Here is a 10,569-nt window from a genome sequence, read left to right on the forward strand (position 1 = left end):
TTATATAACAAACTGCAAAAACACCTCTGAGGGCTTTTCCCTGGAGAGAAAAACCCCTTTTTGTGGGATCAGGGTGAGGCTGAGCCAGAGCTGGAGCTCTGAGGTGATATTCCTGCTGCAGCAGGATGTCTGGGTGTGGATGGAGCAGGGAACACCCAGGATGGGACACCCAGAGAGGCTCAGTTGTATTAATGTCATGTATATACATATAAATACTGTGGGCACAGCCCCCTGCATGGCAGGGGACAAGTGAGGGGGGCACTGGGACAGCAGGAGCTGGGCAGGGCAGGGGCACCTGAGGAGGGGGTATTTTTGCAGTATTTTTGCATAAAAAAGGGGTATCAAAATCTGAGGTGCCAGGACACCTCATCGTGTGAGCAACGGGGACTGAAAAGCTTGCAAAACATGGCTCTGGGGCTCCTAAACCCGGGGGTATTCCCAGCACTCCCTGAGTGACTCAGCATGGGAGTGCTGGGAAAGCACGAGTGACACATCAGGGTGGACCCCAGCCTGGGCAGGAGCATCCCCCGTGTCTGTGGGAGCCCAGGATCGGGGTACACCGGCACTGCTGGGGCCGCAGTTCCAGCAGGGAAGGGGCTTTGGGGGTGACAGGAGCAGGGAGCACTACACCAGCCCCAGCGAGGGGCTGAGAACACCGGGCAGAGTGGGGGGCACTGGAGAGATGCGTTGGGAGCACCCCAATAGGGGGATGTAGAGAGGGGCTTACACAATGCTCCAGAGCCCCCTGTTTCATTTAATAGCACAAAACACTGCTAATCCCTGTCCCTGCTCTCAAAATGCCTGATAACTGAGCACCGAAAGGGCTGGTGATGCCAGCTGGGGAGGGCAAGTGCTGCCTTTGTGTGCCAGCACAGGGGATTTCTCCCTGGGCCACCCCCCCCTTTCCCCCCAGCAGCAGATGGAGACCCACTCCCAATTATATTCTTGTCACAGGCAGAATAAAGAAAGACAAATGTCCCAAAGAAAGCTGTTTTGGGAGGACAAAGGATCCTTGAAATAGGAGCTGAGCTGTTTTTTCCAGGTTCAGAGCAGGGGATGGAGGGAGCGGGGGGGTTGGATGGGCAGGATGCGTGCGCAGCCAGCACTTCCCGTCTTTGTCTGGAAAAGGAGGTCACGGGGAGGGGGGGACACGGGGGGGGTCGGGGGATGCAGGGGAGGATGCGGGGCCGCGTCAGCAGCGCGTCAGGAGAGCAGCTGATCTCGGCTCCCAATCCCGATGCTCTGAGCTCATCCCTGGGAACGGAGCCAGCGCGGCTCAACTGCGCACACCTGGCGCATGGAATCGGTACTGCGGGGACATGGGCACATCCCCGCACAGAGAGGGGGGCACCGGGGAAAACCCCCCGCTTCCACCGCAAAATCCCCCCGACACCCGCATAAAGCGGAAAAAAACCCCTTAGGGAAACCCTTGGCCTAACTTGGGGTGCCCGCAGGGGCTTCTCAAAGCTCACGGGGCAAATAAAAGCTGTCCCCAGCACCGGTGCCCCGTGTGAGCGTGGTGGGGGAGTGTGGTGGGCACCGCGGGCACGGCTCGGCTCCCAGTGCCTCCCAGTAAGCAACACACACCGGCAGGAGGCCCACCAGTGACCCCACAAGTGCCCCTCGCAGTGGCAGCATCCTGGGACAGGCAGGAGCTGCACCCCAGAGCTGGGGGCACGTGTCACCTGCAGCTCCCCAAAAGCACGGGGTGGCAGGTGACTGTCACCAGGTGATGCCACCGCAGTGCCAGCAGTGATGGGGACAGCAGTAGCTCCCCACTCCCAAAGATCCAGCCCTGGGACACAGCCCAACCTTGCTCCCACTGACTTTTCCACGTGGCCTCTCTTAAAATTGCCACTTCCACACGGGAAAACACCCCTACCAGGGTGGCTGCTGCAGCTGGACCAGGCCAGGTACCCCAGGGGTGGCACTGAAATGGCAGGGAAAATGCTACTTGCCCTAAAACGTCAGGGAAGGCCAGTCCAAGACACAGAGGCAACACCATCACCTGTTGTGAGGTGAAAACAGCTGCTAAAAACCATGGCTGGGCTACAGAAAGTTTCTGAGGGGGGAGCTTCTTTTCTCCAGGCTCTGATACACAGGTGGGAATAAGGGAGAGTGGACAAACACCTCCCAGACCAGCCAGCACTCTACCTGTGCTTATAGACTGTATGTGTGAGATGGGGAGTGACTCCAGTTTCCAGGAACTCCAGGTAACAGGCTCAAAACCCTCTCCTAGGGAATGACACAGGTAGTGGGTACCCCACATGTCCTGCTGAGATGAAACACAAGATCTAGGGAGAAAGTTCTCCAAGCAGGGAGAGATTTAAACATCTTCCCACCAACACCTCTCCCAGAGCCCTGTCAAAGCCCTCTGATGCTGTTGGTGTGTGTTCTCCAGCAGAAATGAGGAAGCAAGAGCAGGGAGAAGGTGAAGGGATAACAGCCCCCAACTCCAACCAGGGGAATGCTGACTTTCTCCAGGGTGGTTAAACACCAGAGAAGGGACCACAGTTACACTGAGAGAGCTGGGGATATTCATGTCGTTGAAAATTCTCCAAAACGCCCTGAGCAATCCCTGACTTTTGGATTAGCCTTACCTGGAGCAGGAGGGTGAGCCCAAGATCCCCAAAGGACCCTTTGAATCTAAACTGTCCTGAAAGGAACCTGGTGAGCTCCCCTCATTCCTTCTCAGCAGAAACTTTTAGATTTACCAGCTCCCTGGTTTGTGGACAGACCTCTGCATTTTGTCCAAGAATATTCCTGAGCAAAAGAGGAAGGGAGAAGTTTCTGTCCCTGTTTGCTGCTGCTCCTCAGCCAATGTTGGCACAAGAGGAGGAGAGGAGCTACAGCCTCAGAATTCCAAAGGCCTCTGACTCGTCAGAGAGAGGTGACAGAGCTGGAGGCCCTGGGATGGACACAGAAAAGGGAAGGAGGTACTGGCTAGAGGAGACACTTGTGCCAGCAATCCCTGCAGAAAGACATCCATGAGCAAGAGGATGCCACAGCATCCTGGGAATCTGAGGGCATGTAAAGAGCACATAGGGATGCTGTAATTGCATCTGTGAGCACCTGGAGGGTGCAGAGAACCAGGAATAGGAATTTTGTGACTGCTCTGCAGCACTGCCAGGAAACCCCAAAGTTTCAGTCTCAAGAGAAGCTTTGATTTGGGTCCACACAAGGTGCCCAGGGCCCTGACCTCCAGCTGGGTGAGTAAAGTCTCATTGTCTGTTAAGAATATCTTCATATCCATGTGCCAGGAACTAAATATTTTTTGGATCTGGCCTTGTGGAGTTCTGGAGTCACTGACTTGTACAGCTGATCTTACTAGATGGGTAAGGAATTGGCTGGATGGTGCATCCAGGGAGTTACAGACAGTTGGTTTGAGGTCCAAATGGAAACCAGTAACATGTGGATCCCTCAGGGGCCCACACTGGGACCTTCACTGTTCTGTGTCATCACCAGCGACATCAGATGGTGGGACTGTGCCTGGTCACATCCAGAGGGACCTGCACAGCTGGAGGAGAGGGCCCTGCAAACCTCCTGAAGCTGGGCAGGGTCCTGCTTCAGGGTTGCGGCAATCCCCAGTATAAGCAAGGACTAGGGGATGCTGGTGGGTGACAAAAATGACATGATCTGTCCATGTGTGCTGTCAGCCCAGAATGCTGACATTCTGGGCTGAATGTCAGGGTGGGAAAGGGGATTCTCCCTGTCTGCTCTGCTCAGCCCCTTCCTGGAGTGCAGATCTGGGATCCCTGGCACAAGACAGACACGGACCTGTTGGAGCAGCTCCAGAGGAAGCCACAGGAATTCTCCAAGGACTGGGACAGCTCTGCTGTGGAGACAGGCTGGGTGTTCAGCCTGGAGAACAGAATGTTCCAGGGAGGCCTTTCCATAGGTTTATAAAAGAGTTGGAGGGTCTGTTGTGAGAGAAGAAGGCATGACTGTTTTAAACTTGAAGAGAGACAGTTTAGAATGGCTATAAGAAATGTTGTATGATGAGGGTGGTGGGGCTAATGCTGAGCTCAATTAATTAAGGCTGTGAGTGTAAATGAAGGGAGGTTTTAACAGGCAGAGACAGCGACAGGAGATAATGATGGGTGTTAAGGCAGGGGCTTGTAGGGAAGGTGGAGAGACACCTTGTACCAGGGTCTGTCGTGGTAGGACAAGGGGCCAGAGAAGGGTTTCCCACTTTCAAAGGGCAGGGTTAGATGGGATATTGGGAAGAAATTCTTCCCTGTGAGGGTGGTGAGGCCCTGGCACAGGTTTCACAGAGAAGCTGTGGCTGCCCCTGGAAGTCCAAGGAAGTCCTGCCCTGGAAGTGTCCAAGGCCAGGTTGGACAGGGCTTGGAGTAACCTGGGCTAGTGGAAGGTGTCCCTGCCCATGGCAAGGGGTTGTGTAGCTGATCTTTGAAGATCCCTCTAACCACAACAACTCACTGGTCACTCAATATCATTGCCTCCTGCCTCTCTAGATTACACCCACCAGAGAATAAAAGAAATAAATACAGACAGAACTTTTCCACAGGCTGTTCCACGTGGACAACAAGCCAACACAGACAATGCTGTGGGGCTCCTGAGTTGTTTGCAGCAGCCACCTGAGGCTGAGGCTCCTGGGCTGCCCTATGTGACCAACATAGCCAGGGAAAGCCCTGCCCCAGGGCACAGCTCAGCTCTGCTGGGTGCAGCAGGGACAGAGTCAAATAAAACAGGAATAAAAATGTATTTTATGCGATTCTTTACGAGCAATTAGTACAGAAAACTCCTTGCTCCCCAGGAGGGAATACCCTGGGTGCCAGGGCTGCTCTGCTGTGGGAATGAGTATGAAGAAAGGGCAGTGCCAGCCTGGCCACCCTCCTGGTGCCAAGGGCTTTGCTGGGCCAGTGTAGAAGCTCACACAGATGTGCAGCAGGAGCAAACTCTTCCCCTCTGCAGCTGGTCACAGTCAGGCCACAAAGCTGCCTCTGAGGGGCTCTGCAGAGGCTGGAGCACCCCAGCACTCCCAGAGCCCTCTGAGAGCACAGCCAGGACCCTGAGCCCCCAAAAAACCCACTCCCAGGAGTGCAGTTGCCCCTGCCAGGCTCTGCAGCAGGGCTGCACACAGGGACTGCAGCAGGGAATGAAGCCTCCATTGAATCCCAGAGATCCAGGTGCCACCTGGTGCCCGAACACAGCTCAGCACCAGGACCCCCAGTCCCCAGAAACAGGGAGTTTGGCCTGTTTAAAATGGAAATAATATCCCCATCAGGAACTTCCAGGCATGGGGCAGCCACAGCTTCTAGAGAAACCTATGCCAGGGCCTCTCCACCCTCATAGGAAGGAATTTCCTGAGTGTATCCAACGTAAACCTCCTCTCTGTCAGTGTGAAGCCATTCCTACTTGTCTGTCACTACAGCTCCTGCTGAAGAGTCCCTCTTCAGGGACTGGAACTTTCTCTTCTCCAGGTAGAACAGCCCCAGCTTTCTCAGCCTGAAGGACCTTCCAGCCCCCAGAGCCTTCAGAGGTGTCAGAGAAAAGCAGCTACCCAGGCCTCTCCATGGATTCTGGAGACCTTCAGGTCCCTCAGTGCTCTGTCCTGTCCTCTCTGCTCGCTGAGGCAAAGAGAGAACCACCCACTTCTACAAACCTCGTCTTTTCCAGAGAGCACAGAATGCAGGGTCTGGACACCCCTCAACCAGGGGGATGTGAGGGGAGACACAAGGATGAGCTTTGCTGGGCTGGCAGATCGAGGTGTGAGGTGGCTTTTAAAAGGTGGGTCCCACCTTAGTCCTGCATGGTGTTCACTGTTGTACAGCTGGCAGAGAACCTCCTTTGGAGACAGACCCCGTGGAAGCAGACGAGGTGCACAGGCCCCCTCGGATCCGAAGCTGAGGGCAGGAGAACATTCCTCGTTCCAGAACAACCAAGGAGTGGGGAAGGTGGTGGAAAGGAGTTGCTGCTGGTGGCTGGACATTCACTGAAGTGCCTGGAGTGAAGCTACAGGCAAGGGAACAGGATCATGAAGCCTCTCCTCTCTTTCTGTGCCTTCAAGGTCTCCTCTCAGCCGCTCCCCCTGCAGCATTACCTGCAGTCTTTGCCAGCCCCCCCTGTGTTTTTGGGGGCAGCCGAGCAGTTTGGTGCCGGTGATGTGGAGTTTCGGGTGTTTCAGCCACCTCATCTGGGCCAGCAAGGAGTGTGAGTGTGTCAAGTTCACCCTGGTCTCACTCTGGCACCAGGAACCCATGTCAGGGGCTGGGGACACCTGGGGACGTTTGGAACACACCTGAGGGACATGAGGCACACCTGAGGACACCTGGGGGACACACCTGGGACACACAAACCCACCTGGTCATGGGGGGGGAGGGGCTATTTGGGGGGTTACCTGTCTCAGGGCGGGGCTCATGTGTCTGGGGGGGAATTTGGGGCATGACGTTTGACTTTTATCCCTCCCCCCAGTGCCCCCCCGGAGGGGAGAAGACCCTCCTGGGCCCCTCCCACCTGCGGGTGGTGGAGGAGCACCTCGAGGAAGGGGGGTACCCCCACCTGGTGAGGGGGGGGGACACCCAAAGGTGGAGAAAAGAAAAAAAAAGGGCTGGGAAGGTTTTTTTTTTTTGTGGAGGGTGGGGGTGTGAGTGTCCTAAAAACTGGGGAGGGGCACCCAAAAAATTGAGGGGAGTTAAAAAAATGGAGGGAGAGGGAGAAAAGGGCAAAGGATTGGGGAGGGCTGGGAGGGCCACCAAAAATGATGGGGGCAACCCAAGAGTTGGGGGCACCCAAAAATTGGGGGAGGGGAGAAAAAGAAACGGGAGTTTTGGGAGTGCTGGGAGGAGGATTTTGGGGAGGAAATACCTCCATCTGGTGAGAGGGGGCACCCAAAATTTGGGGAGGGGGATCCAAAGGTGGGGGTAACACAAAAATGAGGGGAGACAAAAACTGGGAGGCAAAATACTGGGAGGTGATCCAAGGGTGGGGAAGGGGCACCTGGGGGCACCAAAATTGGGAGGAGTTAAAAAATGGGGGCGATTTTTGGGGGTTTATTGGGGGAGGGGGCAGCTAAAATTGGGAGGGGGCACCCAAGGGTGTGGGAGAACCAAAATGAGGGGGCACCCAAAATTTGGGGGAAAAGGGGGTTTTGGCAGCCTGGGAACAGGATTTTTGGGGGAGTGGCTCGACGGGGAGGTACCCCAGCTGGTGTGTGGGTGGGAGCCCAAAATTTGGGGGAGGGGCATCCAAGGGTGGGGGAAGGGCACCCAAAAATGGGAGGGAACCGAAAATTTGGGGGAAACGAAAAAAAGGGGAGGTTTGGGGGCTGGGAGGGGGACCTCAGGGAGTTTATTTTGGGTGGGTCACCAAGGGTGGGGGCAGTGGTACCCAAAAATTTGGGAGAAGTTAAGAAAATGGGGGGGAAGAGTTGGGAGGGGCTGGGAGGGGCTGGGGGGGTTTGGGGGGTTTATTCGGGGGGGAGCCAAAAATTAGGGAGGGCAAGCAAATAACAGCCCTTTTCCCCAGGAAAGAAAGCCCTTATCCTCATGGTTTCTGCTGCAGGTGGTGGACCACCCTGGTTACTACTCCACAAGCAACAAGGGTTCTCTGTCTTGGCACCTTTTGTCTGGGAGGAATTTTCATCTGTATTCAATCTGGGAAGTCAGACTGGCAATTTCAGGGCAGGGTTTCTTGCAAGCAAACAATAACTTGTTTATTTTAATTGTTGTTTATTCAGGTTTGTCAATAGAGAGCTAATATTTTCCTTTTCCACGTCTTTCACCTGAAGCTTCTTAATTTCAAAGTTGTAATAATGTAGAGGGAGGTGGTTGGCCCTTCTTTTCTGGCTCCCATCCCCTCCTTAACAGACATTTGTGTCTTGCTAAACTAAGTGTCATAGTAATAGAGCAGCTGAAACAAAACCTAAAGGTTGTTGCTTGATTACCTGTTTCATTACCTCAGTTTCCTGTCAAAATATATAAAGAGGTAACTGTGAAGAAGGTGTTTGAAATCAGGTTCATGGTTTGAGATGGAAAAGGTAAAAAAAAAAAAAAAAATCAGCTTTCCATGGAGGCTTTTTTAATTTGTACACATACACTTGGTCACGGGAATGTTTTGTAATCACTGTACATTTTTTTCAGAATAACCATTCATAGCAGAAATGTCTCATCAGCAGGGGTTATTTATGATGACACTAAACAGGAAGCAAACCTGCAATAAGGATTCCCTAAGGACTACAACGAGACAAATGTGCTGTATACTAACAGCAGGAAAAGGGACTTACACCTTTTTTTCTTTCAAAAACCAGGCTTTTTTTTGGGAAGCATCAAGACCCCCATATCTATTTTAAGTGATTGATGTAGGAGTGAGCACACAGTGATCTAAACATATTATTCAGATGTAAGATATTCAGACGTTTCAACAGCCTGTTGCAAAATAACGCTCTGGAAATTTGCAAGCGAATACTGAAATTTGTCTGAGTTTAATGAGACTGAAGTGTTTGGAACAACAAAAGAACGCAAAACCAACCAAACAATAACTCTGTACCCAAAAATCCCTTGAAAGAGGAAACAGTTGGTAACTCCTCGCTTTTTTTGGTGCAATTCCAACCTCGGTCCGCAGGCAGAGCTGTTGGATCGCGGGAGGAGCCTCTGACTCCGGCCAGGACTTCCCCGAAGGTTCCTCCACGGATTGGCCGAGCCTCTCCGATTATCGTGTACATCGCCATAAATTCGTGTCAATAAGAGAATAAAACAAACAGACTGTAAAACTTAATCGCACCCCCATAAAGAAACAAAGCAGACCCTTTGTAAAGCCATCAAGGTCAAAAGCTATAAATCCTCTCTGCTTTCCTAAAATGAATTATATGATCTTTTAGAGGTCTTGGAGTCTAAGAATGAGGAATTATAGGAGGACTATCACTGTTGTAGAGATAACAACCTAGCTCTAGTTGTGAAAATAAACACGTGGTAAATGTATATGTATATTATGCAATAAATATGCACGAAGTAGATAGAATAAATATTAGTCAAATACTCTGCCATATGCGCAGAATCTTTCTGTTGCCCAGCGTGTTGTTTGCTTTTATCATATAATAAATTCTGATTTGAAAACTGATTATATCCCGAGACTTTGTTTCGCACAAATTGGGGAATATTTAGAGACTCTTTCTCACACGATGAAATCTGAACGAGCGCGGGCTGGGGCAGAACAGGATACAGAGGAGAAGGGGGGTGAATCAGGGTGCAGAACAGCCAGATGACCCGGCTGAAAACAAAGTAAACTCAGAGCCTTTCCACACACAGACCCTCCCTGAGTCGGGGCGAAAGTGAGAGGAAAAAAAACCTCATCATCTCCTCCCCCACTCAGCCTGAAATGCGGATCTGCTTAGCCAGCTCCTTTTGCATGTGTTAATCACCCTCAGCAAACACCCTCCCCCTCCCTCCTTCAACATCTTTATTTTACAGCCATGCAGGGGGAAAGAAAAATAAAATAAAAAAAAAAATCCCCCTTGGTTTTTTTAGAACAAGTAAACCCATGACAAAATCAAATTAATTTGTATAAGAAGGAGCGAACCTTTTCTTGTCAAACTCACTCATTCCTAATTATAATTCCAGCAAGACAATAAGAGGCTAAACTGAGCAGGTATGTTTTAGCTAATGGAAATTAATAGTCTGCACTTCTAGGAAAGGGAAGAATTTGTTTTGGATATTTTAATGGAAGTAGAAGAATATAAAACTAGTAATATTGGAGTTGCTTGATGGTCACATGGACTGAAGTCACTGTTTGTTTGCTGTTTTCCCCATGTTGTGACTCTTTGCATCTAACCTGGATTCGAACTCTACATTGTAACAAGTTTGAGGAATTTTTTCTGGATTACAATACTGAACTCTCTAAGAGCAAACAAGCTGCATATCAGCACGATGGTATCAGGAATCTTACCTGGTTCTTCTCTTGCCCCACTGCACAACTTTGGGACACACCACGTTGTTAGCAGGTTTTGGAAGATACAAATGTGAGCTGATTTATCTTGTAATGAATCCAGTAAAAAGGCTGTCAACATTCTGAAGAGAAATTAATCATACAATATTCATTCTTTCCTTACAATTATTGTCTTCTAATGCATCATGACTACTGTTGGTGACATTTCTAACTTATTTGTCCCAAGCAAGTCTTATCAGTACATCTTCAGTTTAGTTTCACCTATTTTGAAACAGAAAATGGTGATTACAGAATCAGGCTCTGTCAATGCATGAGTTTGGCTACTGGGTGGTTCTACCTTTGTCTTGGTTCTTACAAAAAAAAAAATCAATGGAAAGCCCTGAGAACACTTAATTCAGAACCAGACTGAGCCTGTATATGTTTGTTCTTTTAATAATCTAAGTTCTTCCTACTGAAAACCTGGTAAAGTCATATAATCCTTGTTTGTTTAAATTATGCTTTTATAGGGAAAGGGAAAGAAAAAAAGCCATGATTTTTATTCAATAAAAGCATAGATTAGATGTACCATAGTTTTTTCTTTTTTTTCCCTGGAATTACATAGTATTATGTAAACATATACTATCCAGTAAAGTATTCGTTTTACTTTGCTTGAAATCCCTGTTATCA

This window comes from Myiozetetes cayanensis, unplaced genomic scaffold, assembly GCF_022539395.1.
Source record: "Myiozetetes cayanensis isolate MyiCay16 unplaced genomic scaffold, myiCay2020 scf17, whole genome shotgun sequence".
Classification (NCBI taxonomy): Eukaryota; Metazoa; Chordata; class Aves; order Passeriformes; family Tyrannidae; genus Myiozetetes; species Myiozetetes cayanensis.